We start from the raw sequence: 25,710 nt of genomic DNA, 5'->3' as shown, positions 1-25,710 counted from the left end.
TAACCGCCGTCGTTGTGTTGGTCCCCGACTTCGTGTTGGGGATTTGGTTTGGTTGTCTTCTCGTTATGTTCCTATGAAGGTTTCTTCTCCTAAGTTTAAGCCTCGTTTCATTGGTCCTTATAAGATTTCTGAAATTCTCAACCCTGTGTCATTTCGTTTCGTCCTTCCACCGTCTTTTGCCATCCATAATGTGTTCCATAGGTCGTTGTTGCGGAGGTACGTGGCGCCTATGGTTCCCTCCATTGATCCTCCTGCCCCGGTGTTGGCTGAGGGGGAGTTGGAGTATGTGGTGGAAAAAATTTTGGATTCTCGTATTTCGAGACAGAAGCTTCAGTACCTGGTTAAGTGGAAGGGCTATGGTCAGGAGGATAATTCCTGGGTTGTTGCCTCCGATGTCCACGCTGCCGATTTAGTTCGTGCCTTTCATTTGGCTTGTCCTGATCGGCCTGGGGGCCCTGGTGAGGGTTCGGTGACCCCTCCTCAAGGGGGGGTACTGTTGTGAATTCCGTTCTCGGACTCCCTCCTGTGGTCATGAATGGTACTTTGGTTAGTTCTGCTCTTGGACTCCCTCTGGTGGCTTTGAGCGGAACTGCTGGTCACTGAGGTTGGCTTTGTCAGCTGCTCTCGTTTATTGCTATGCTAGCTTCCCTATTTAACTCCACTCAGATCGTTACTTCATGCCAGCTGTCAATGGTTCAGTATTGGTTCAGATCTCTCTTGGACTTCTCTGAGGACCTGTCTACTCCAACCGAAGCTAAGTCTTTGTTAGTTCATTTTTTGTTAAAGCTTCCTGAATATATTTCTTAGTACTGCTATTTCTAGTCCAGCTTGCTATCATGATATTCCCTTGCTAGCTGGAAGCTCTGGGGTGCAGAGTGGCACCTCCACACTGTGAGTCGGTGTGGGGAGTCTTTTTGCTTACTCTGCGTGGTTTTTTGTAGTCTTTTGTGCTGACCGCATAGTTCACTTTTCTATCCTCTGACTAAGTAGTTAAGTCTGGCCTCCTTTGCTAAAACCTGTTTCATTCCTGTGTTTGTGACTTTCCTCTTAACTCACAGTCAATACATGTGGTGGGCTGGCTTTACCTTTGGGGAATTTCTCTGAGGCAAGGTTTCTATCTTTTGGGGGGTAGTTAGCTCTTAGGCTGTGAAGAGGCATCTAGGGAGAGTTAGGTACGCTCCACGGCTATTTCTAGTGTGTGTGTGATAGGAGTAGTGTTTGCGGTCAGCAGAGTTCCCAATTTCCCAGAGCTTGTTCCGATTTCTAGTTTACTCATCAGGTCATTCCGGGTGCTCCTAACTACCAGGTCCATAACAGTGGTCCTTGGTAGTGCTTTCAGGCACGGGTACCTCCTGCTTAGTTACCAGGTTCCAGTAACGTCAGCTGGTCCTCGGTAGTTCCATTGGCTCTTGGACCTTCGGCTACCCATCCGGGTTCCAGTACCGTCAGCTGGTTCTCGGCAGTGTCTTTTGCTCTTGTACCTTCTGCTCCCCATCCTGGTTCCAGTACTGTCAGCTGGTTCCGGGCAGAGCCTTTGGCTTAGGTGCCTCCCTCTGGGTATCCGAGTTCCACCAACGTCAGGTGGTCCTTGGTAGTGCTTTCAGGCACGGGTACCTCCTGCTTAGTAACCGGGTTCCAGTAACGTCAGCTGGTCCTCGGTAGTTCCATTGGCTCTTGGACCTTCGGCTACCCATCCGGGTTCCAGTACCGTCAGCTGGTTCTCAGCAGTGTTTTTTGCTCTTGTACCTTCTGCTCCCCATCCTGGTTCCAGTACCGTCAGCTGGTTCCGGGCAGAGCCTTTGGCTTAGGTGCCTCCTTCTGGGTATCCGAGTTCCACAAATGTCAGGTGGTCCTTGGTAGTGCTTTCAGGCACGGGTACCTCCTGCTTAGTAACCGGGTTCCAGTAACGTCAGCTGGTCCTCGGTAGTTCCATTGGCTCTTGGACCTTCGGGTAGCCATCCGAGTTCCAGTTCCATCAGCTGTTTCTTGGCATTTTCTCAGCCTTCTTGTACCTTCTGCTACATTTCCAAGTTCAAGACCCTAAAGACGACGACCCGGAAGACCACCCATGACGACGACACCAGAGACGACGACCCTGGAGACGACAACGATATGGGAGACCGAGAAGCAGAAGAACAAGAGGCTGCAGAACAAAGAGCAGAAGAACATTAAGCATAACACTAAATATCAGAGCAAAAGATATTATCTAAATTATAAGCAGAAGACTAAGCAGTGTATGGGGGTGAGTCCGTTCCTCCTCGTGGTGCCCCTGGATAAAGCCTGATGCTGCAGGCCAAACTGAACGCGGACAAATGTAACTCTTTTGTGACAGGCAGAACGGAAGGTGTAATCTTCAAACTTTTATAGATAACAACTACGGGAATGCCTGTCACAAATAAGAATATGATGAAGAACTTGAATATGAAGAAGAATAAGAGTTAAATAAAAAGAATATGAACAATGTAACAAAAAAAATTATAGGTAGAAGATGAAGAAGATGAATAAGGTGAAGAAGAACTTGATGTCAAAGATGCTGGTGATGATGAAGAAGAAAGTGTGGGAGAAGTAAAAAAGAGGGTGAAGGGCATGGAAGTAGTGAAACATCAATATCTGACAAATTAAAAAAATCTTAACATAGTCAATATCTTTGTAACTCCGAACGTCTTAAAAATTTTTAAAATTCCTGCTATTCTATTTGATTGGGCTAAACCTCTATGCCTTTAATGTCTCCGCCACCTCCCCCAATACATCCTACATTATTCTTAGTTGTTTTCCTTCATGTAGAATGAACCAAAAAGGAAAGAAAGGGTTTATTTTAATTCCGATATTTTCGTCCCATTGACTTGCATTGGTATCGGGTATCGGAATCGGCGAGATCCGATACTTTGACGGTATCGGCCGATACTTTCCGATACCGATACTTTCCGATATCGCAAGGTATCGCTCAACACTAATTACCAACTGATATGCTAATTATGGTGTTCATGTGGCAAGTCTTAGCTTTAGTGATGTAAAAGTTATTCAATCAAAGCAAAAAACTTGTTTTTCTTTTTTTTTTTTAAACCTGTTTTGTTGGATAGTGTAAAGCTTGCCTCATGTGGAAAAGGACCTAGTATCCCTGGTTGACTGGTTCAATTCCTGCTATGGGAGTGACCCTCCTTTGGTACATGTATGCACATTCGAAAGCTGCCACGTACCTTGTAGATGGAATCAGTTTAGGTTTGAGCTGCTCTATGCAGCAAAAATGTCGACCACCAGAGTTTATGGATATTTATTTGCACCACATACCATTGGAGGTCAAATCTCAAACATTTCTTATTTCTCTTATTTAACTCCTAGGTTTTAAGGGACTCAGCAACCCTTTTTTCCCTGTCTGTCATTAGAGCTCTCCTCCTTGCTGCAATCGGTTATGTTTTGGTACTGAATGGGAAAAATCGGTGGCTCTCTAGCCACGATGGAGACAGAATTGATTGAAAAAACAAGGGGCCAGTGCCTCTTCTGAGCATCAAACGTTCAACCTTCAGCTTATGAGACTGATTTGCTTCCTACTGTGTTAACGAGGCAAGTTGCGAAAACTAAAATGCAGAAGTTTCTTGTGCCAAGTAGTAAACTTCTTTGTTTTAGATTGTCACTGATTCCAATATGCATCATTTCCCATATAGTTTATCGGTTAGGATTCCTGGTTTTCACCCAGGCGGCCCGGGTTCGACTCCCGGTATGGGAATGCACTTTTTTCTGTACTACTGCCAACATTCAAAGACCGAAATGTGTTTTGCAGATAAAAGTATTTCAGATAGAATTTGCACTTTGCAGTCAAAAATGCTAAACACCAGGGTATTTGTCATTCATTCTGACCTTTTGCACAAGATTTAATTTTGTTTCATAGCTTAACTCATTCTCAACTACACCTTTTTACTCCAAAGTGTTAATGGACTCAACAATCCATGTGTTCTGTCTGTCGTTAGGGCTCCTACTTCCTTTCCAATCGGAAATGTTTCAGAAATTAATGGGAAAGTTCTGAGTTGGTAACAAAATCTCTTGAGAAAAGGAGGGAGTAGTACCACGTGTGAGGAATAAACTCATATTCTTCAGATTACCAACTGATATGCTAATTACGGTGTTCATGTGGCAAGTTTTAGCTTTAGTGATGTAAAAGTTATTCAATCAAAGCAAAAAACTTCTTTTTTTTTTAAACTAGGTTGAACCAGTCAACCTAGTATCTCTGGTTGACTGGTTCAATTCCTGCTATGGGAGTGACCCTCCTTTGGTACATGTACGCACATTCGAAAGCTGCCACGTACCTTGTAGATGGAATCAGTTTAGGTTTGAGCTGCTCTATGCAGCAAAAATGTCAACCACCAGAGTTTTTGGATATTTATTTGCACCACATACCATTTGAGGTCAAATCTCAAACCATTCTTATTTCTCTTATTTAACTCCTAGGTTTTAAGGGACTCAGCAACCCTTTTTTCCCTGTCTGTCATTAGAGCTCTCCTCCTTGCTGCAATCGGTTATGTTTTGGTACTGAATGGGAAAAATTGGTGGCTCTCTAGCCACGATGGAGACAGAATTGATTGAAAAAACAAGGGGCCAGTGCCTCTTCTGAGCATCAAACGTTCAACCTTCAGCTTATGAGTAGTGTTGAGCGATACCTTCCGATATTGGAAAGTATCGGTATCGGAAAGTATCGGCCGATACCGTCAAAGTATCTGATCTAATCCGATACCAATACCCGATCCCAATGCAAGTCAATGGGACGAAAATGTCGGAATTAAAATAAACCCTTTCTTTCCTTGTAGGTTCATTCTACATGAAGGAAAACAACTAAGAATAATGTAGGATGTATTGGGGGAGGTGGCGGAGACATTAAAAGCATAGAGGTTTAGCCCAATCAAATAGAATAGCATGAAATTTAATTTTTTTTAAAGACGTTCGGAGTTACAAAGATATTGACTATGTTAAGATTTTTTTTATTTTGTCAGATATTGATGTTTCACTACTTCCACGCCCTTCACCCTTTTTTTTACTTCTCCCACACTTTCTTCTTCATCATCATCAGCATCTTTGACATCAACTTCTTCTTCACCTTATTCATCTTCTTCATCTTCTACCTATAATTTTTTTTTTACATTGTTCATATTCTTTTTATTTAACTATTATCGTCTTCATATTCAACTTCTTCATCATATTCTTATTTGTGACAGGCATTCCCGTAGTTGTTATCTATAAAAGTTTGAAGATTACACCTTCCGTTCTGCCTGTCACAAAAAAGTTACATTTGTCCGCGTTCAGTTTGGCCTGCAGCATCAGCCTTTATCCAGGGGCACCACGAGGAGGAACGGACTCACCCCCATACACTGCTTAGTCTTCTTCTGCTTATAATTTAGATAATATCTTTTGCTCTGATATTTAGTCTTATGCTTAATGTTCTTCTGCTCTTTGTTCTGCAGCCTCTTGTTCTTCTGCTTCTCGGTCTTCCAGGTCGTCGTCGTCTCCAGGGTCGTCGTCACCAGGGTCGTCGTCATCGGGGTGGTCTTCAGGGTCATCGTCTCCAGGGTCGTCGTCATCTCAGTGGTTGTCATCTCTGGTGTCGTCGTCATCTTAGGGGTGGTCTTCCGGGTCGTCGTCTTTAGGGTCTTGAACTTGGAAATGTAGCAGAAGGTACAAGAAGGCTGAGAAAATGCCAAGAAACAGCTGATGGAACTGGAACTCGGATGGCTACCCGAAGGTCCAAGAGCCAATGGAACTACCGAGGACCAGCTGACGTTACTGGAACCCGGTTACTAAGCAGGAGGTACCCGTGCCTGAAAGCACTACCAAGGACCACCTGACGTTGGTGGAACTCGGATACCCAGAGGGAGGCACCTAAGCCAAAGGCTCTGCCCGGAACCAGCTGATGGTACTGGAACCAGGATGGGGAGCAGAAGGTACAAGAGCAAAAGACACTGCCGAGAACCAGCTGACGGTACTGGAACCCGGATGGGTAGCCGAAGGTCCAAGAGCCAATGGAACTACCGAGGACCAGCTGACGTTACTGGAACCCGGTTACTAAGCAGGAGGTACCCGTGCCTGAAAGCACTACCAAGGACCACCTGACATTGGTGGAACTCGGATACCCAGAGGGAGGCACCTAAGCCAAAGGCTCTGCCCGGAACCAGCTGACAGTACTGGAACCAGGATGGGGAGCAGAAGGTACAAGAGCAAAAGCCACTGCCGAGAACCAGCTGACGGTACTGGAACCCGGATGGGTAGCCGAAGGTCCAAGAGCCAATGGAACTACCGAGGACCAGCTGACGTTACTGGAACCCAGTTACTAAGCAGGAGGTACCCGTGCCTGAAAGCACTACCAAGGACCACCAGACGTTGGTGGAACTCGGATACCCAGAAGGATGCACCGAAGCCAAAGGCTCTGCCCGGAACCAGCTGACGGTGCTGGAACCAGGATGGGGACCTATTCAAGCTTGTCTTCCTAGAGCCCCAACTAGCGGTGTTGGAGCAAAGGGTCAGCAGGGGGAGCAGAGTGTAGGCTAAAGCCTGCACTGGAGGCATTTGTAGGTCTGTTGTGTCTGCGTGGCTGTTGCAGGACACGTTGCGGGCTACACAGCAGGGGAACAGCTGGCGGTGCTGAACCCCACTGACACATTGGCGGGTGTTTTTCTCTGTGCAGCCAGCACTTCGGGGCACCAACTGGCGGTGTTAGAGCCCAGGCTCTGCAGGGGGAGCAGAGTGTAGGCCGAAGCCTAATTGAACCAATTTTAAAGGTAACCTTTAACCCCCCCTCAGGTGTTACAAACTAGAAGAGCCACGCCTTATGCAGCAGTAGTGCTGCACAAGTCAAAGGTTGCTCTTTTAATTTTGTCCCTTGCACAAGCTGAATGAAACACGTACAACATTTTGGCCCTTATAAAGTCAATCTGTCTTGGAGGCGGGAGTTCCCTTCGTAATGAGACGCAGCACAGCTGGCAAAAATACCACCTTGGTGCTTGGCACGGCCTCCTGAGCATCGCATTTTGATGTACAGGAGTCTGCGTTGTTGCGTTTTCCCTTGGCCATGCGCTGCCCGTCTTCTGACATAATTTCATGTCGGTTGGTGCGGTTCGCGATGCCCATGAATCCCAGCCCCGCAGTGTCTTTACAGTGTTTCACACTGCGGGGCTGGGATTCATGGCCTGGCGCAGTACATATGTTCGCCTCTCGCTCGTGTCCTTACACCTGCTACAGACTGTGCGGCGTCAGCTGATCCCTTATCGCATGCCACGGCCATGAAGCCGCACAGTCTGAAGAAGGCGGAATGTTGTGACCCCAATGGCAGAGGGTCTCAGGAATAATGCTAAGTCTGTAAATACAGAAAACCAGCTCATAGGGCAGTGGTAACTGGGCTGACCATATAACTAATCCTAGCACCACAAATACCAGCAGCCGGGGAACGTTCCTACGTTGATCCTAGACGTCTCGCGCCAGCCGGAGAGCTAACTACCCCTAGAAGGGAAAAGAAAGACCTTTCTTGCCTCCAGAGGAAATACCCCAAAAAGTTGGATAGAAGCCCCCCACAAATAATAACGGTGAGGTAAGAGGAAAAGACAAACATAAGAATGAGCTAGGTATTTAGCAAAGAGAGGCCCACTAGCTAATAGCAGAATATAGAAAGATAACTTATATGGTCAGCAAAAAAATCCTATCAAAAATATCCACACTGGAAATTCAAGAACCCCCGAACCGTCTAACGGCCCGGGGGGAGAACACCAGCCCCCTAGAGCTTCCAGCAAGGTCAGGAATCACATTTAGTACAAGCTGGACAAAAATGATAGCAAACAAATAATCCAAAAAAAACAAAGAAGCAAGACTTAGCTTAATTTAGCACGAACCAGGACCAGCAAACAGGAGCAAACAGAATGTGTCTGATAACACCGATGCCAGGCACTGGACTAAGGTTCCAGGAGGTTTATATAGCAACACCCCTGAAGAAACGACCCAGCTGGGTGCAAATAGAGGGAAGGAAATCCCAGAGTCATATCACTAGTAACCACTAGAGGGAGCCAAAAAAGTCTAATTCACAACAGTACCCCCCCCTTAAGGAAGGGTCACCGAACCCTCACCAAGACCACCAGGGCGATCAGGATGAGCAGCGTGAAAGGCACAAACTAAATCGGCCGCATGCACATCAGAGGCAACCACCCAGGAATTATCCTCCTGACCATAACCCTTCCACTTGACCAAATACTGAAGCCTCCGCCTGGAGAGACGAGAATCCAAGATCTTCTCCACCACGTACTCCAACTCGCCCTCAACCAACACCGGAGCAGGAGGCTCAGCAGAAGGAACCACAGGCACAACGTAGCGTCGCAACAAAGACCTATGGAACACGTTGTGAATGGCAAACGAAACCGGAAGATCCAAGCGAAAGGACACTGGATTAAGGATTTCCAATATCTTGTAAGGACCGATGAAGCGAGGCTTAAATTTAGGAGAGGAGACCTTCATAGGAACAAATCGAGAAGACAGCCACACCAAATCCCCAACACGAAGTCGGGGACCCACACCGCGGCGGCGGTTGGCAAAACGCTGAGCCTTCTCCTGTGACAATTTTAAGTTGTCCACCACATGATTCCAGATCTGCTGCAACCTATCCACCACAGAATCTACTCCAGGACAGTCAGAAGGCTCCACATGTCCCGAGGAAAAACGAGGATGGAAACCAGAGTTGCAGAAAAATGGCGAAACCAAAGTAGCGGAACTAGCCCGATTATTTAGGGCAAACTCAGCCAACGGCAAGAAGGTCACCCAATTATCCTGATCTGCCGAAACAAAACACCTCAAGTAAGCTTCCAGAGTCTGATTAGTTCGCTCAGTTTGTCCATTAGTCTGAGGATGAAAGGCAGACGAGAACGATAAATCAATGCCCATCCTAGCACAAAAGGATCGCCAGAACCTGGAAACAAACTGGGATCCTCTGTCTGACACAATATTCTCAGGAATGCCGTGTAAACGAACCACATTCTGAAGGAACACAGGAACCAGATTGGAAGAGGAAGGCAGCTTAGGCAAAGGCACCAAATGGACCATTTTTGAAAAGCGATCACATACCACCCAGATGACAGACATACCCCGAGACACCGGGAGATCAGAAATGAAATCCATGGAAATATGTGTCCAAGGCCTCTTCGGGACAGGCAAGGGCAAGAGCAACCCGCTGGCACGGGAACAGCAAGGCTTAGCTCGAGCACAAGTCCCACAGGACTGCACAAATGACCGTACATCCCGTGACAAGGAAGGCCACCAAAATGACCTAGCCACCAGATCTCTGGTGCCAAAAATTCCCGGATGACCTGCCAACACCGAGGAATGAACCTCGGAAATGACTCTGCTGGTCCACTTATCAGGAACAAACAGTCTGTCAGGTGGACAAGAGTCAGGTCTACCAGCTTGAAATCTCTGCAACACACGTCGCAAATCAGGAGAAATGGCTGACAAAATAACTCCTTCTTTAAGAATACCAACAGGTTCTGTGACTCCAGGACAGTCAGGCACAAAGCTCCTTGAAAGAGCTTCAGCTTTCACATTCTTTGAACCTGGTAAATACGAGACCACAAAGTCAAAACGGGAGAAAAACAATGACCAGCGGGCCTGTCTAGGATTCAAGCGTTTAGCAGACTCGAGATACATCAAATTTTTGTGATCAGTCAAGACCACCACACGATGCTTAGCACCCTCGAGCCAATGACGCCACTCCTCAAATGCCCACTTCATGGCCAGTAATTCCCGATTGCCAACATCATAATTCCACTCAGCAGGCGAAAACTTCCTAGAGAAGAAAGCACATGGTCTCATTACCGAGCAACCAGGGCCTCTCTGTGACAAAACGGCCCCTGCCCCAATCTCAGAAGCATCCACCTCGACCTGAAAGGGAAGTGAGACATCAGGCTGGCACAAAACAGGCGCCGAAGTAAACCGGCGCTTCAACTCCTGGAACGCCTCCACGGCTGCAGGAGCCCAGTTAGCAACATCAGAACCTTTCTTGGTCATATCCGTCAAAGGTTTAACAACGCTTGAAAAATTAGCGATAAAACGACGGTAGAAGTTAGCAAAACCCAAGAACTTCTGAAGACTCTTAACTGACGTGGGTTGAGTCCACTCATGAATAGCTCGGACCTTGACTGGGTCCATCTCCACAGCAGAAGGGGAAAAAATAAACCCCAAAAAGGGAACTTTCTCTAATCCAAACAGACACTTTGAGCCTTTAACAAACAAGGCATTCTCACGCAAAACCTGAAACACCATCCTGACCTGCTCCACATGTGAGTCCCAATCTTCAGAGAAAACCAGAATATCGTCCAGATAAACAATCATAAATTTATCCAGATACTTCCGGAAAATATCATGCATAAAGGACTGAAATACTGAGGGAGCATTAGAAAGCCCAAAAGGCATCACCAAGTACTCAAAATGACCTTCGGGCGTATTAAATGCAGTCTTCCATTCATCACCTTGCTTAATGCGCACAAGGTTGTACGCACCACGAAGATCTATCTTGGTGAACCACTTGGCACCCTTAATCCGGGCAAACAAGTCCGACAAGAGAGGCAAAGGATACTGAAATTTTACAGTGATTTTATTCAGTAGCCGATAGTCAATACAAGGTCTCAAAGATCCGTCCTTCTTGGCCACAAAAAAGAATCCCGCACCAAGAGGGGAAGAGGATGGACGGATATGCCCCTTCTCCAGAGACTCCTTGATATATGAACGCATTGCGGCATGCTCAGGTACTGACAGATTAAATAATCTTCCCTTAGGAAATTTACTACCTGGAATCAAATCTATGGCGCAGTCACAGTCCCTATGAGGAGGCAGAGCACTGGATCTGGACTCACTGAATACATCCTGATAATCAGACAAATACTCAGGAACTTCCGAAGGAGTAGAGGAAGCAAGAGACACCGGCGGGGAATCAGTATGAATTCCCTGACAGCCCCAACTTGACACAGACATTGCCTTCCAATCCAGGACTGGATTGTGGGTCTGTAACCATGGCAGACCCAAAACGACCAAATCATGCATTTTATGCAGAACAAGAAAACGAATCACCTCCCGATGTTCAGGAGTCATGCACATGGTCACCTGCGTCCAAAACTGCAGTTTATTTTCCGCCAATGGCGTAGCATCAATACCTCTAAGAGGAATAGGATTTACTAACGGTTCAAGAACAAAACCACAGCGCTTGGCAAATGACAGATCCATAAGACTCAGGGCGGCACCTGAATCCACAAACGCCATAACAGGGTAAGAAGACAAAGAGCAAATTAAAGTCACAGACAAAATAAATTTAGGTTGCAAATTACCAATGGTGACAGGACTAACAACCCTTGTTAGGCGTTTAGAGCACGCTGATATAACATGTGTAGAATCACCACAGTAAAAACACAACCCATTCTGACGTCTATGACTTTTCCGTTCATTTCCAGTCTGAATTCTATCACATTGCATTAAATCAGGTGTTTGTTCAGACAACACCACCAGAGGATTAGCGGTTTTGCGCTCCCGCAAACGCCGGTCAATTTGAATAGCAAGCGCCATAGAATCATTCAGACTTGTAGGAATGGGGAAACCCACCATCACATTCTTAATGGCTTCAGAAAGGCCATTTCAGAAATTTGCGGCCAGAGCACACTCATTCCACTGAGTAAGCACGGACCATTTCCGAAATTTTTGGCAATACACTTCAGCTTCATCCTGACCCTGAGAAATAGCCAGCAAGGTTTTTTCTGCCTGAATTTCAAGATTGGGTTCCTCGTAAAGCAATCCGAGCGCCAGAAAAAACGCATCAATATTCGCCAATGCCGGATCTCCTGGCGCTAGCGAGAAAGCCCAATCCTGAGGGTCGCCCCGCAAAAAAGAAATAACAATTTTAACTTGCTGAGCTGAATCTCCAGATGAACGGGGTCTCAGAGAAAGAAACAATTTACAATTATTCTTGAAATTCCTAAACCTAAATCGATCTCCAGAAAACAATTCCGGAATAGGTATTTTAGGTTCAGACATAGGACTACTGGTAACAAAATCTTGTATACCCTGCACACGAGCTGCCAGCTGGTCAACACTTGTAATCAAGGTCTGCACATTCATGTCTGCAGCAAGCACACGCCACTCAAAGGTAAAGGGGAGGAAGAGAAGGAAAGAAGAAAAAAAAAAACTCAGAATTTCCTTTCTTATTATCCCACTTCTGCAATGCTTTAAACATTCAATGTTGGCCTGGCATACTGTTGTGACCCCAATGGCAGAGGGTCTCAGGAATAATGCTAAGTCTGTAAATACAGAAAACCAGCTCATAGGGCAGTGGTAACTGGGCTGACCATATAACTAATCCTAGCACCACAAATACCAGCAGCCGGGGAATGTTCCTACGTTGATCCTAGACGTCTCGCGCCAGCCGGAGAGCTAACTACCCCTAGAAGGGAAAAGAAAGACCTTTCTTGCCTCCAGAGGAAATACCCCAAAAAGTTGGATAGAAGCCCCCCACAAATAATAACGGTGAGGTAAGAGGAAAAGACAAACATAAGAATGAGCTAGGTATTTAGCAAAGAGAGGCCCACTAGCTAATAGCAGAATATAGAAAGATAACTTATATGGTCAGCAAAAAAATCCTATCAAAAATATCCACACTGGAAATTCAAGAACCCCCGAACCTTCTAACGGCCCGGGGGGAGAACACCAGCCCCCTAGAGCTTCCAGCAAGGTCAGGAATCACATTTAGTACAAGCTGGACAAAAATGATAGCAAACAAATAATCCAAAAAAAACAAAGAAGCAAGACTTAGCTTAATTTAGCACGAACCAGGACCAGCAAACAGGAGCAAACAGAATGTGTCTGATAACACCGATGCCAGGCACTGGACTAAGGTTCCAGGAGGTTTATATAGCAACACCCCTGAAGAAACGACCCAGCTGGGTGCAAACAGAGGGAAGGAAATCCCAGAGTCATATCACTAGTAACCACTAGAGGAAGCCAAAAAAGTCTAATTCACAACAGTACCTTCCCCTTAAGGAGGGGTCACCGAACCCTCACCAAGACCACCAGGGCGATCAGGATGAGCAGCGTGAAAGGCACGAACTAAATCGGCCGCATGCACATCAGAGGCAACCACCCAGGAATTATCCTCCTGACCATAACCCTTCCACTTGACCAAATACTGAAGCCTCCGCCTGGAGAGACGAGAATCCAAGATCTTCTCCACCACGTACTCCAACTCGCCCTCAACCAACACCGGAGCATGAGGCTCAGCAGAAGGAACCACAGGCACAACATAGCGTCGCAACAAAGACCTATGGAACACGTTGTGAATGGCAAACGAAACCGGAAGATCCAAGCGAAAGGACACTGGATTAAGGATTTCCAATATCTTGTAAGGACCGATGAAGCGAGGCTTAAATTTAGGAGAGGAGACCTTCATAGGAACAAATCGAGAAGACAGCCACACCAAATCCCCAACACGAAGTCGGGGACCCACACCGCTGCGGCGGTTGGCAAAACGCTGAGCCTTCTCCTGTGACAATTTTAAGTTGTCCACCACATGATTCCAGATCTGCTGCAACCTATCCACCACAGAATCTACTCCAGGACAGTCAGAAGGCTCCACATGTCCCGAGGAAAAACGAGGATGGAAACCAGAGTTGCAGAAAAATGGCGAAACCAAAGTAGCGGAACTAGCCCGATTATTTAGGGCAAACTCAGCCAACGGCAAGAAGGTCACCCAATCATCCTGATCTGCCGAAACAAAACACCTCAAGTAAGCTTCCAGAGTCTGATTAGTTCGCTCAGTTTGTCCATTAGTCTGAGGATGAAAGGCAGACGAGAACGATAAATCAATGCCCATCCTAGCACAAAAGGATCGCCAGAACCTGGAAACAAACTGGGATCCTCTGTCAGACACAATATTCTCAGGAATGCCGTGTAAACGAACCACATTCTGAAGGAACACAGGAACCAGATCGGAAGAGGAAGGCAGCTTAGGCAAAGGCACCAAATGGACCATTTTTGAAAAGCGATCACATACCACCCAGATGACAGACATACCCCGAGACACCGGGAGATCAGAAATGAAATCCATGGAAATATGTGTCCAAGGCCTCTTTGGGACAGGCAAGGGCAAGAGCAACCAGCTGGCACGGGAACAGCAAGGCTTAGCTCGAGCACAAGTCCCACAGAACTGCACAAATGACCGTACATCCCGTGACAAGGAAGGCCACCAAAATGACCTAGCCACCAGATCTCTGGTGCCAAAAAATCCCGGATGACCTGCCAACACCGAGGAATGAACCTCGGAAATGACTCTGCTGGTCCACTTATCAGGAACAAACAGTCTGTCAGGTGGACAAGAGTCAGGTCTACCAGCTTGAAATCTCTGCAACACACGTCGCAAATCAGGAGAAATGGCTGACAAAATAACTCCTTCTTTAAGAATACCAACAGGTTCTGTGACTCCAGGAGAGTCAGGCACAAAGCTCCTTGAAAGAGCATCAGCTTTCACATTCTTTGAACCTGGTAAATACGAGACCACAAAGTCAAAACGGGAGAAAAACAATGACCAGCGGGCCTGTCTAGGATTCAAGCGTTTAGCAGACTCGAGATACATCAAATTTTTGTGATCAGTCAAGACCACCACACGATGCTTAGCACCCTCGAGCCAATGACGCCACTCCTCAAATGCCCACTTCATGGCCAGTAATTCCCGATTGCCAACATCATAATTCCGCTCAGCAGGCGAAAACTTCCTAGAGAAGAAAGCACATGGTCTCATTACCGAGCAACCAGGGCCTCTCTGTGACAAAACGGCCCCTGCCCCAATCTCAGAAGCATCCACCTCGACCTGAAAGGGAAGTGAGACATCAGGCTGGCACAAAACAGGCGCCGAAGTAAACCGGCGCTTCAACTCCTGGAACGCCTCCACGGCTGCAGGAGCCCAGTTAGCAACATCAGAACCTTTCTTGGTCATATCCGTCAAAGGTTTAACAACGCTTGAAAAATTAGCGATAAAACGACGGTAGAAGTTAGCAAAACCCAAGAACTTCTGAAGACTCTTAACTGACGTGGGTTGAGTCCACTCATGAATAGCTCGGACCTTGACTGGGTCCATCTCCACAGCAGAAGGGGAAAAAATAAACCCCAAAAAGGGAACTTTCTGTACTCCAAAGAGACACTTTGAGCCTTTAACAAACAAGGCACTCTCACGCAAAACCTGAAACACCATCCTGACCTGCTCCACATGTGAGTCCCAATCTTCAGAGAAAACCAGAATATCGTCCAGATAAACAATCATAAATTTATCCAGATACTTCCGGAAAATATCATGCATAAAGGACTGAAATACTGAGGGAGCATTAGAAAGCCCAAAAGGCATCACCAAGTACTCAAAATGACCTTCGGGCGTATTAAATGCAGTCTTCCATTCATCACCTTGCTTAATGCGCACAAGGTTGTACGCACCACGAAGATCTATCTTGGTGAACCACTTGGCACCCTTAATCCGGGCAAACAAGTCCGACAAGAGAGGCAAAGGATACTGAAATTTTACAGTGATTTTATTCAGTAGCCGATAGTCAATACAAGGTCTCAAAGATCCGTCCTTCTTGGCCACAAAAAAGAATCCCGCACCAAGAGGGGAAGAGGATGGACGGATATGCCCCTTCTCCAGAGATTTCTTGATATATGAACGCATTGCGGCATGCTCAGGTACTGACAGATTAAATAATCTTCCCTTAGGAAATTTACTACCTGGAATCAAATCTATGGCGCAGTCACAGTCCCTATGAGGAGGCAGAGCACTGGATCTGGACTCACTGAATACATCCTGATAATCAGACAAATACTCAGGAACTTCCGAAGGAGTAGAGGAAGCAATAGACACCGGCGGGGAATCAGTATGAATTCCCTGACAGCCCCAACTTGACACAGACATTGCCTTCCAATCCAGGACTGGATTGTGGGTCTGTAACCATGGCAGACCCAAAACGACCAAATCATGCATTTTATGCAGAACAAGAAAACGAATCACCTCCCGATGTTCAGGAGTCATGCACATGGTCACCTGCGTCCAAAACTGCGGTTTATTTTCCGCCAATGGCGTAGCATCAATACCTCTAAGAGGAATAGGATTTACTAACGGTTCAAGAACAAAATGACAGATCCATAAGACTCAGGGCGGCACCTGAATCCACAAACGCCATAACAGGGTAAGAAGACAAAGAGCAAATTAAAGTCACAGACAAAATAAATTTAGGTTGCAAATTACCAATGGTGACAGGACTAACAACCCTTGTTAGGCGTTTAGAGCATGCTGATATAACATGTGTAGAATCACCACAGTAAAAACACAACCCATTCTGACGTCTATGATTTTTCCGTTCATTTCCAGTCTGAATTCTATCACATTGCATTAAATCAGGTGTTTGTTCAGACAACACCACCAGAGGATTAGCGGTTTTGCGCTCCCGCAAACGCCGGTCAATTTGAATAGCAAGCGCCATAGAATCATTCAGACTTGTAGGAATGGGGAAACCCACCATCACATTCTTAATGGCTTCAGAAAGGCCATTTCAGAAATTTGCGGCCAGAGCACACTCATTCCACTGAGTAAGCACGGACCATTTCCGAAATTTTTGGCAATACACTTCAGCTTCATCCTGACCCTGAGAAATAGCCAGCAAGGCTTTTTCTGCCTGAATTTCAAGATTGGGTTCCTCGTAAATCAATCCGAGCGCCAGAAAAAACGCATCAATATTCGCCAATGCCGGATCTCCTGGCGCTAGCGAGAAAGCCCAATCCTGAGGGTCTCCCCGCAAAAAAGAAATAACAATTTTAACTTGCTGAGCTGAATCTCCAGATGAACTGGGTCTCAGAGAAAGAAACAATTTACAATTATTCTTGAAATTCCTAAACCTAAATCGATCTCCAGAAAACAATTCCGGAATAGGTATTTTAGGTTCAGACATAGGACTACTGGTAACAAAATCTTGTATACCCTGCACACGAGCTGCCAGCTGGTCAACACTTGTAATCAAGGTCTGCACATTCATGTCTGCAGCAAGCACACACCACTCAAAGGTAAAGGGGAGGAAGAGAAGGAAAGAAAAAAAAAAAAAAAACTCAGAATTTCCTTTCTTATTATCCCACTTCTGCAATGCTTTAAACATTCAATGTTGGCCTGGCATACTGTTGTGACTCCAACGGCAGAGGGTCTCAGGAATAATGCTAAGTCTGTAAATACAGAAAACCAGCTCATAGGGCAGTGGTATCTGGGCTGACCATATAACTAATCCTAGCACCACAAATACCAGCAGCCGGGGAACGTTCCTACGTTGATCCTAGACGTCTCGCGCCAGCCGGAGAGCTAACTACCCCTAGAAGGGAAAAGAAAGACCTTTCTTGCCTCCAGAGGAAATACCCCAAAAAGTTGGATAGAAGCCCCCACAAATAATAACGGTGAGGTAAGAGGAAAAGACAAACATAAGAATGAGCTAGGTATTTAGCAAAGAGAGGCCCACTAGCTAATAGCAGAATATAGAAAGATAACGTATATGGTCAGCAAAAAAATCCTATCAAAAATATCCACACTGGAAATTCAAGAACCCCCGAACCGTCTAACGGCCCGGGGGGAGAACACCAGCCCCCTAGAGCTTCCAGCAAGGTCAGGAATCACATTTAGTACAAGCTGGACAAAAATGATAGCAAACAAATAATCCAAAAAAAACAAAGAAGCAAGACTTAGCTTAATTTAGCACGAACCAGGACCAGCAAACAGGAGCAAACAGAATGTGTCTGATAACACCGATGCCAGGCACTGGACTAAGGTTCCAGGAGGTTTATATAGCAACACCCCTGAAGAAACGACCCAGCTGGGTGCAAACAGAGGGAAGGAAATCCCAGAGTCATATCACTAGTAACCACTAGAGGGAGCCAAAAAAGTCTAATTCACAACAGCGGAAGGAGCTGAGTGACAGCCTGGCGAAGATATGCACTGCTCATGCCCGTCAATCACACCCTCGCAGTCAAAATAAATAAGACACCGAGGGGCGTTGTGTCGGGCAGGGCGGCCGTAGTGGCGCAGCCAGCCAAACAATGATGTCAGAAGAAGGGCTGTGCTACCAAGGGGGTCGTTGCATGTCATTACAAAGGAAAGTCACACCTCAGGGACGTTTTAATGGTCTCAGGGGACACATTGTAGACGTGTTCCGTTCCACGTGTGCAAGCAGAACAAGTTTATGAGCCACCTTGTACACATGCAGCATTACTGCTGTACAAGGTGGCTGTAAAACACACAAACACCTGGGGGAGGGGGGACAGGTTCCCTTCAATTTCAGTTCCTGTGTCTGCGTGGCTTTTGCAGGACACGATGCCGGCTACACAGCAGGGGAACAGCTGGCGGTGCTGAACCCCACTGACACATTGGCTGGTGTTTTTCTCTGTGCAGCTAGCAGTACTGGGCACCAACTGGCGGTGTTAGAGCCCAGGGTCAGCAGGAGGAGAGGGAGCAGAGTGTAGGCTGAAGCCTGCACTGGCGGCAGCTTTGTGTCTGCGTGGCTGTTGCAGGACACGTTGCGGGCTACACAGCAGGGGAACAGCTGGCGGTGCTGAACCCCACTGACACATTGGCTGGTGTTTTTCTCTGTGCAGCTAGCAGTACCGGGCACCAACTGGCGGTGTTAGAGCCCAGGGTCAGCAGGAGAGGGAGCAGAGTGTAGGCCGAAGCCTGCACTGGTGGCAGCTTTGTGTCTGCGTGGCTGTTGCAGGACACGTTGCGGGCTACACAGCAGGGGAACAGCTGGCGGTGCTGAACCCCACTGACACATTGGCGGGTGTTTTTCTCTGTGCAGCCAGCACTTCGGGGCACCAACTGGCGGTGTTAGAGCCCAGGCTCTGCAGGGGGAGCAGAGTGTAGGCCGAAGCCTAATTGAACCAATTTTAAAGGTAACCTTTAACCCCCCCTCAGGTGTTACAAACTAGAAGAGCCACGCCTTATGCAGCAGTAGTGCTGCACAAGTCAAAGGTTGCTCTTTTAATTTTGTCCCTTGCACAAGCTGAATGAAACACGTACAACATTTTGGCCCTTATACAGTCAATCTGTCTTGGAGGCGGGAGTTCCCTTCGTAATGAGACACAGCACAGCTGGCAAAAATACCACCTTGGTGCCTGGTGCGGCCTCCTGAGCATCGCATTTTGATGTACAGGAGTCTGCGTTGTTGCATTATCCCTTGGCCATGCGCTGCCCGTCTTCTGACATCATTTCATGTCGGCTGGTGCGGTTCGCGATGCCCATGAATCCCAGCCCCGCAGTGTCTTTACAGTGTTTCACACTGCGGGGCTGGGATTCATGGCATGGCGCAGTACATATGTTCGCCTCTCGCTCGTGTCCTTACACCTGCTTCAGACTGTGCGGCGTCAGCTGATCCCTTATCGCATGCCACGGCCATGAAGCCGCACAGTGTGAAGAAGGCGAAAGGAGCTGAGTGACAGCCTGGCGAAGATATGCACTGCTCATGCCCGTCAATCACACCCTCGCAGTCAAAATAAATAAGACACCGAGTGGCGTTGTGTCAGGCAGGGCGGCCGCAGAGGCGCAGCCAGCCAAACAATGATGTCAGAAGAAGGGCTGTGCTACCAAGGGGGTCGTTGCGTGTCATTACAAAGGAAAGTCACACCTCAGGGACGTTTTAATGGTCTCAGGGGACACATTGTAGACGTGTTCTGTTCCACGTGTACAAGGAGAATAAGTTTATGAGCCACCTTGCACACATGCAGCATTACTGCTGTACAAGGTGGCTGTAAAACACACAAACACCTGGGGGAGGGGGGACAGGTTCCCTTCAATTTCAGTTCCTGTGTCTGCGTGGCTTTTGCAGGACACGATGCCGGCTACACAGCAGGGGAACAGCTGGCGGTGCTGAACCCCACTGACACATTGGCTGGTGTTTTTCTCTGTGCAGCTAGCAGTACCGGGCACCAACTGGCGGTGATAGAGCCCAGGGTCAGCAGGAGGAGAGGGAGCAGAGTGTAGGCCGAAGCCTGCACTGGCGGCAGCTTTGTGTCTGCGTGGCTGTTGCAGGACACGTTGCGGGCTACACAGCAGGGGAACAGCTGGCGGTGCTGAACCCCACTGACACATTGGCTGGTGTTTTTCTCTGTGCAGCTAGCAGTACCGGGCACCAACTGGCGGTGTTAGAGCCCAGGGTCCGCAGGAGGAGAGGGATCAGAGAGTAGGCCGAAGCCTGCACTGGCGGCAGCTTTGTGTCTGTGTGGCTGTTGCAGGACACGTTGCGGGCTACACAGCAGGGGAACAGCTGGCGGTGCTGAACCCCACTGACACATTGGCGGGTGTTTTTCTCTGTGCAGCCAGCACTTCGGGGCACCAACTGGCGGTGTTAGAGCCCAGGCTCTGCAGGGGGAGCAGAGTGTAGGCCGAAGCCTAATTGAACCAATTTTAAAGGTAACCTTTAACCCCCCCTCAGGTGTTACAAACTAGAAGAGCCACGCCTTATGCAGCAGTAGTGCTGCACAAGTCAAAGGTTGCTCTTTTAATTTTGTCCCTTGCACAAGCTGAATGAAACATGTACAACATTTTGGCCCTTATACAGTCACTCTGTCTTGGAGGCGGGAGTTCTCTTCGTAATGAGACGCAGCACAGCTGGCAAAAATACCACCTTGGTGCTTGGCGCGGCCTCCTGAGCATCGCATTTTGATGTACAGGAGTCTGCGTTGTTGCGTTATCCCTTGGCCATGCGCTGCCCGTCTTCTGACATCATTTCATGTCGGCTGGTGCAGTTCGCGATGCCCATGAATCCCAGCCCCGCAGTGTCTTTACAGTGTTTCACACTGCGGGGCTGGGATTCATGGCCTGGCGTAGTACATATGTTCGCCTCTCGCTCGTGTCCTTACACCTGCTACAGACTGTGCGGCGTCAGCTGATCCCTTATCGCATGCCACGGCCATGAAGTCGCACAGTCTGAAGAAGGCGGAAGGAGCTGAGTGACAGCCTGGCGAAGATATGCACTGCTCATGCCCGTCAATCACACCCTCGCAGTCAAAATAAATAAGACACCGAGGGGCGTTGTGTCGGGCAGGGCGGTCGCAGAGGCGCAGCCTGCCAAACAATGATGTCAGAAGAAGGGCTGTGCTACCAAGGCGGTCGTTGCGTGTCATTACAAAGGAAAGTCACACCTCAGGGACGTTTTAATGGTCTCAGGGGACACATTGTAGATGTGTTCCGTTCCACGTGTGCAAGGAGAATAAGTTTATGAGCCACCTTGCACACATGCAGCATTACTGCTGTACAAGGTGGCTGTAAAACACACAAACACCTGGGGGAGGGGGGACAGGTTCCCTTCAATTTCAGTTCCTGTGTCTGCGTGGCTTTTGCAGGACACGATGCCGGCTACACAGCAGGGGAACAGCTGGCGGTGCTGAACCCCACTGACACATTGGCTGGTGTTTTTCTCTGTGCAGCTAGCAGTACCGGGCACCAACTGGCGGTGTTAGAGCCCAGGGTCAGCAGGAGGAGAGGGAGCAGAGTGTAGGCTGAAGCCTGCACTGGCGGCAGCTTTGTGTCTGCGTGGCTGTTGCAGGACACGTTGCGGGCTACACAGCAGGGGAACAGCTGGCGGTGCTGAACCCCACTGACACATTGGCTGGTGTTTTTCTCTGTGCAGCTAGCAGTACCGGGCACCAACTGGCTGTGTTAGAGCCCAGGGTCAGCAGGAGGAGAGGGAGCAGAGTGTAGGCCGAAGCCTGCACTGGCGGCAGCTTTGTCTGCGTGGCTGTTGCAGGACACGTTGCGGGCTACACAGCAGGGGAACAGCTGGCGGTGCTGAACCCCACTGACACATTGGCGGGTGTTTTTCTCTGTGCAGCCAGCACTTCGGGGCACCAACTGGCGGTGTTAGAGCCCAGGCTCTGCAGGGGGAGCAGAGTGTAGGCCGAAGCCTGCAGTGGAGCAAGTTGAAAGGGAACCTTTAACCCCCCCAAGGCGTTTGTAGCTGAAAGAGCCATCTTGTACAGCACTAATGCTGGAAAAGGTAAACTTAGCTCTTTTAATTATGGTCCTTGCAAACGCTGTACTTGACACTTATGAAATGTGTCCCCTCCCACCGTTAAACCGTCCGGTAGGTGGAACTTTCCTTCATAATGACGCAGCACAGCCGTCATTCTTACCCCCTTGGCGCCGTGCGCCGCCTCCTCAGCATTGTTTGAATCTGTCCCGGAGCCTGCGCTGGTATGTTAGCCCTTGGCCATGCACACATTTTGTGCTGCCCGTCTTCTGACATCATTTGGTGTCAGGCTGGCTGCACCTGTGCGGCCGCGCTGTCCAAGAACCCGCCTCGCTGTGTCATCTAATGTAATCACTCTGCGGACCTGTGATCCATGGGCATGAGAAGTGCATATCCTCGCCTCTCACTCCCCTACCTACGGCTTCTTCAGACTGTGCGGCGTCACGGCCGTGGCATGCTATTAGGGATCAGCTGATGTTGCAGAGTCTGAAGAAGGCGTAGGGAGATGAGTGAGAGGCGTATGTTAAGATATGCACTGCGCATGTCCATGGATCACAGGCCCGCAGTGGGATTAAATCAGAAGACACTACGAGGCGGGATCTCGGCCAGCGCGGCCGCACAGGCGCAGCCAGCCTGACACCAAATAATGTCAGAAGACGGGCAGCGCTAAGTGTGCATGTCCAAGGGCTAACATAGCGCAGGCTCCGGGACAGATTCAAACAACGCTGAGGAGGTGGCGCACGGCGCCAAGGGGGTAAGAATGACTGCTGTGCTGCGTCACATTACGAAGGAAAGTTCCACCTACCGGACGCTTTAACGGTGGGAGGGGACACATTTCATAAGTGTTAGGTTCAGCATGTGCAAGGAGCACCACGAAAAGAGGCACTTTTTCCTTTTGCATCATTACTGCTGCACAAGGTGGCTCTTTCAGTAAGAAATGCCTGGGGGGGGACAGGTTCCCTTAAATTTAAGTTGTTGTGCCTGCGTGGGGGTCGCATGACACGTTGCCGTATACACAGCAGGGGAGCAGCAGGCATTACTGAACCCCACTAACACATTGGCGAGGTGTTTGACTCTGTGCGGACAGCACTTCCGGACAACTAGCGGTGTTGGAGCCCAGGGACAGCAGGAGGAGGAGGTGGAGGAGAGAGGAGGGATTGCCACACACACAGCTGGGGAACAGCTGACGTTACTGAACCCCAATAACAGAGGAGCGACTGTTGACTGTGCGGACAGCACTACCAGGCAACAACTAGCGGTGTTGGAGCCCAGGGACAGCAGGAGGAGGAGGTGAAAGGAGGGATTGCCACACACACACAGCTGGGGAACAGCTGACGTTACTGAACCCCAATAACAGAAGAGCGACTGTTGACTGTGCGGACAGCACTACCAGGCAACAACTAGTGGTGTTGGAGCCCAGGGACAGCAGGAAGAGGAGGAGAGAGGAGGGATTGCCACACACACAGCTGGGGAACAGCTGACGTTACTGAACCCCAATAACAGAGGAGCGACTGTTGACTGTCCGGACAGCACTACCAGGCAACAACTAGCGGTGTTGGAGCCCAGGGACAGCAGGAGGAGGAGGTGGAGGAGAGAGGAGGGATTGCCACACACACAGCTGGGGAACAGCTGACGTTACTGAACCCCAATAAAAGAAGAGCGACTGTTGACTGTGCGGACAGCACTACCAGGCAACAACTAGCGGTGTTGGAGCCCAGGGACAGCAGGAGGAGCAGAGGAACACAGTGTAGGCCGAAGCCTGATTGGAGAAAGTCGAAAGGGAACCTTTAACCCCCCCCCCAAGGCGTTTGTAGCTGAAACAGCCAGCTTGTGCAGCAAAAAGGATGCAAAAGGAAAAGGTTGCTCTTTTCATTATGCTACTTGCAAACACAGAACTAAACACTTAAAAAATGTGTCCCCTGATACCGTGAGACCATCCCGGAGGTGGGACTTTCCTTCGTAATGTGACGCAGCACAGCCGTCATTCCTATCCCCTTGGCGCCGTGCGTCGGCTCCTCAGCATTGTTTGATTCCGTCCCGGAGCCTGCGCTGTTATGTTATCCCTTGGCCAGGCACACTTAGCGCTGCCCATCTTCTGACATCATTTGGTGTCAGTCTGGCTGCGCCTGTGCGGACGCGCTGGCCGAGAGCCCGCCTCGCAGTGTCATCTAATGTAATCCCACCGCAGGCCTGTGATCCGTGGCCATGCGCAGTGCATATCCTCGCCTCTCACTCCCCTCCCTCCGGCTTCTTCAGACTGTGCGGTGTCACGGCCGTGGCATGCTATTAGGGATCAGCTGACGGCGCACAGTCTGAAGAAGGCGAAGGGAGATGAGTGAGAGGCGGAGGTGAAGATATGCACTGCGCATGCCCATGGATCCCAGGCCCGCAGTGTGATTAAATCAGAAGACACTGCGAGGCGGGATCTCGGCCAGTGCGGCCGCACAGGCGCAGTCAGCCTGACACCAAATGATGTCAGAAGAGGGGCAGCGCTAAGTGTGCCTTTTCAAGGAATAACATAACAGCGCAGGCTTCGAGACAGAATCAAACAACGCTGAGGAGCCGGCGCACGTCGCCGGGGGGGTAAGAATGACTGTGCTGCGTCACATTACGAAGGAAAGTCCCACCTCCGGGACGGTTTTACGGTATCAGTGGACACATTTTATAAGTGTTAAGTTCTGCGTGTGCAAGGAGCTAAACAAAAATAGCTACCTTTTCCTTGTGCAGCATTACTGCTGCACAAGTTGGCTCTTTCAGTAACAAATGCCTTGGGGGGGGACAGGTTCCCTTACATTTAAGTTGTTGTGTCAGCGTGGCGGTCGCAGGACACATTGCCGGCTACACAGCTGGGGATCAGCTGACGTTACTGAAACCCAATAACACTGTGTCGTATGTTTTGACTGTGCAGACGGCACTTCTGAGCCTCAACTGGCGGTGTTGGAGCCCAGGATTTTAAGTTCAGGTGGTAGAAAGATGAACACAACAGGAGACCTGGATACTGTAGACAGTCACCTAATTATTTAATCAGGAAGAGGAGTGGCAAATTCCTGCGAGATCCAGGCCTTGTTCATTTTCAGGAAAGTAAGCCGGTCAACGTTATCGGAGGATAGTCGCATGCGACGGTCAGTTAGTACACCACCTGCAGCACTAAAGACGCGTTCCGATAATACACTAGCCGCAGGGCAGGCCAGCACCTCCAATGCATACTGGCTTAGCTCTGGCCATGTATCCAGCTTTGAGACCCAAAACTTGAAAGGGGAAGAGCCGTCTGGGAGTACAGCAAGAGGGCAAGACATGTAGTCTGTCACCATCTGACGGAACCGTTGCCTCCTGCTGACTGGAGCCATCTGTGATGGTGTAGACTTTTGTGGCGGGCACACAAAACTGTTCCACAGTTGGGGCATACTGGTCTTGCCTTGGGCAGAGGCACTGCTTCTGCTCCCTCTTTGTGCAGAGCCTCCTCCACTGCCTGGACGCACTGAGCTGCTTTGTAATGCACTAGCAGCACTTCTCTCAGTTGGACTGGAGAAGATGATGGAATTCACCAGTGTGTCTTGGTACTCCCGCATTTTTCACTCCCGGTTCAACGGTGTGATGAGGCTTTCTACGTTGTCCTGGTAGCGAGGATCGAGGAGGGTGAACACCCAATAATCAGACATGTTGAGAATGTGGGCGATGC

General features: G+C 48.8%; 1 non-coding gene across 1 annotated transcript; it reads left to right on the top strand.

Moving 5' to 3' along the window:
* Positions 1–3,652: 3,652 nt before the first annotated feature.
* On the top strand, positions 3,653–3,724 carry TRNAE-UUC (transfer RNA glutamic acid (anticodon UUC)). Its single transcript has one exon. It is a non-coding gene; the product is annotated as a tRNA-Glu (tRNA).
* Positions 3,725–25,710: the final 21,986 nt, after the last annotated feature.

This window comes from Ranitomeya variabilis, chromosome 5, assembly GCF_051348905.1.
Source record: "Ranitomeya variabilis isolate aRanVar5 chromosome 5, aRanVar5.hap1, whole genome shotgun sequence".
Taxonomy (NCBI): Eukaryota; Metazoa; Chordata; class Amphibia; order Anura; family Dendrobatidae; genus Ranitomeya; species Ranitomeya variabilis.
Note: the sequence above shows the minus strand (reverse complement) of the source record. Positions and strands in the feature narration are given on the sequence as shown.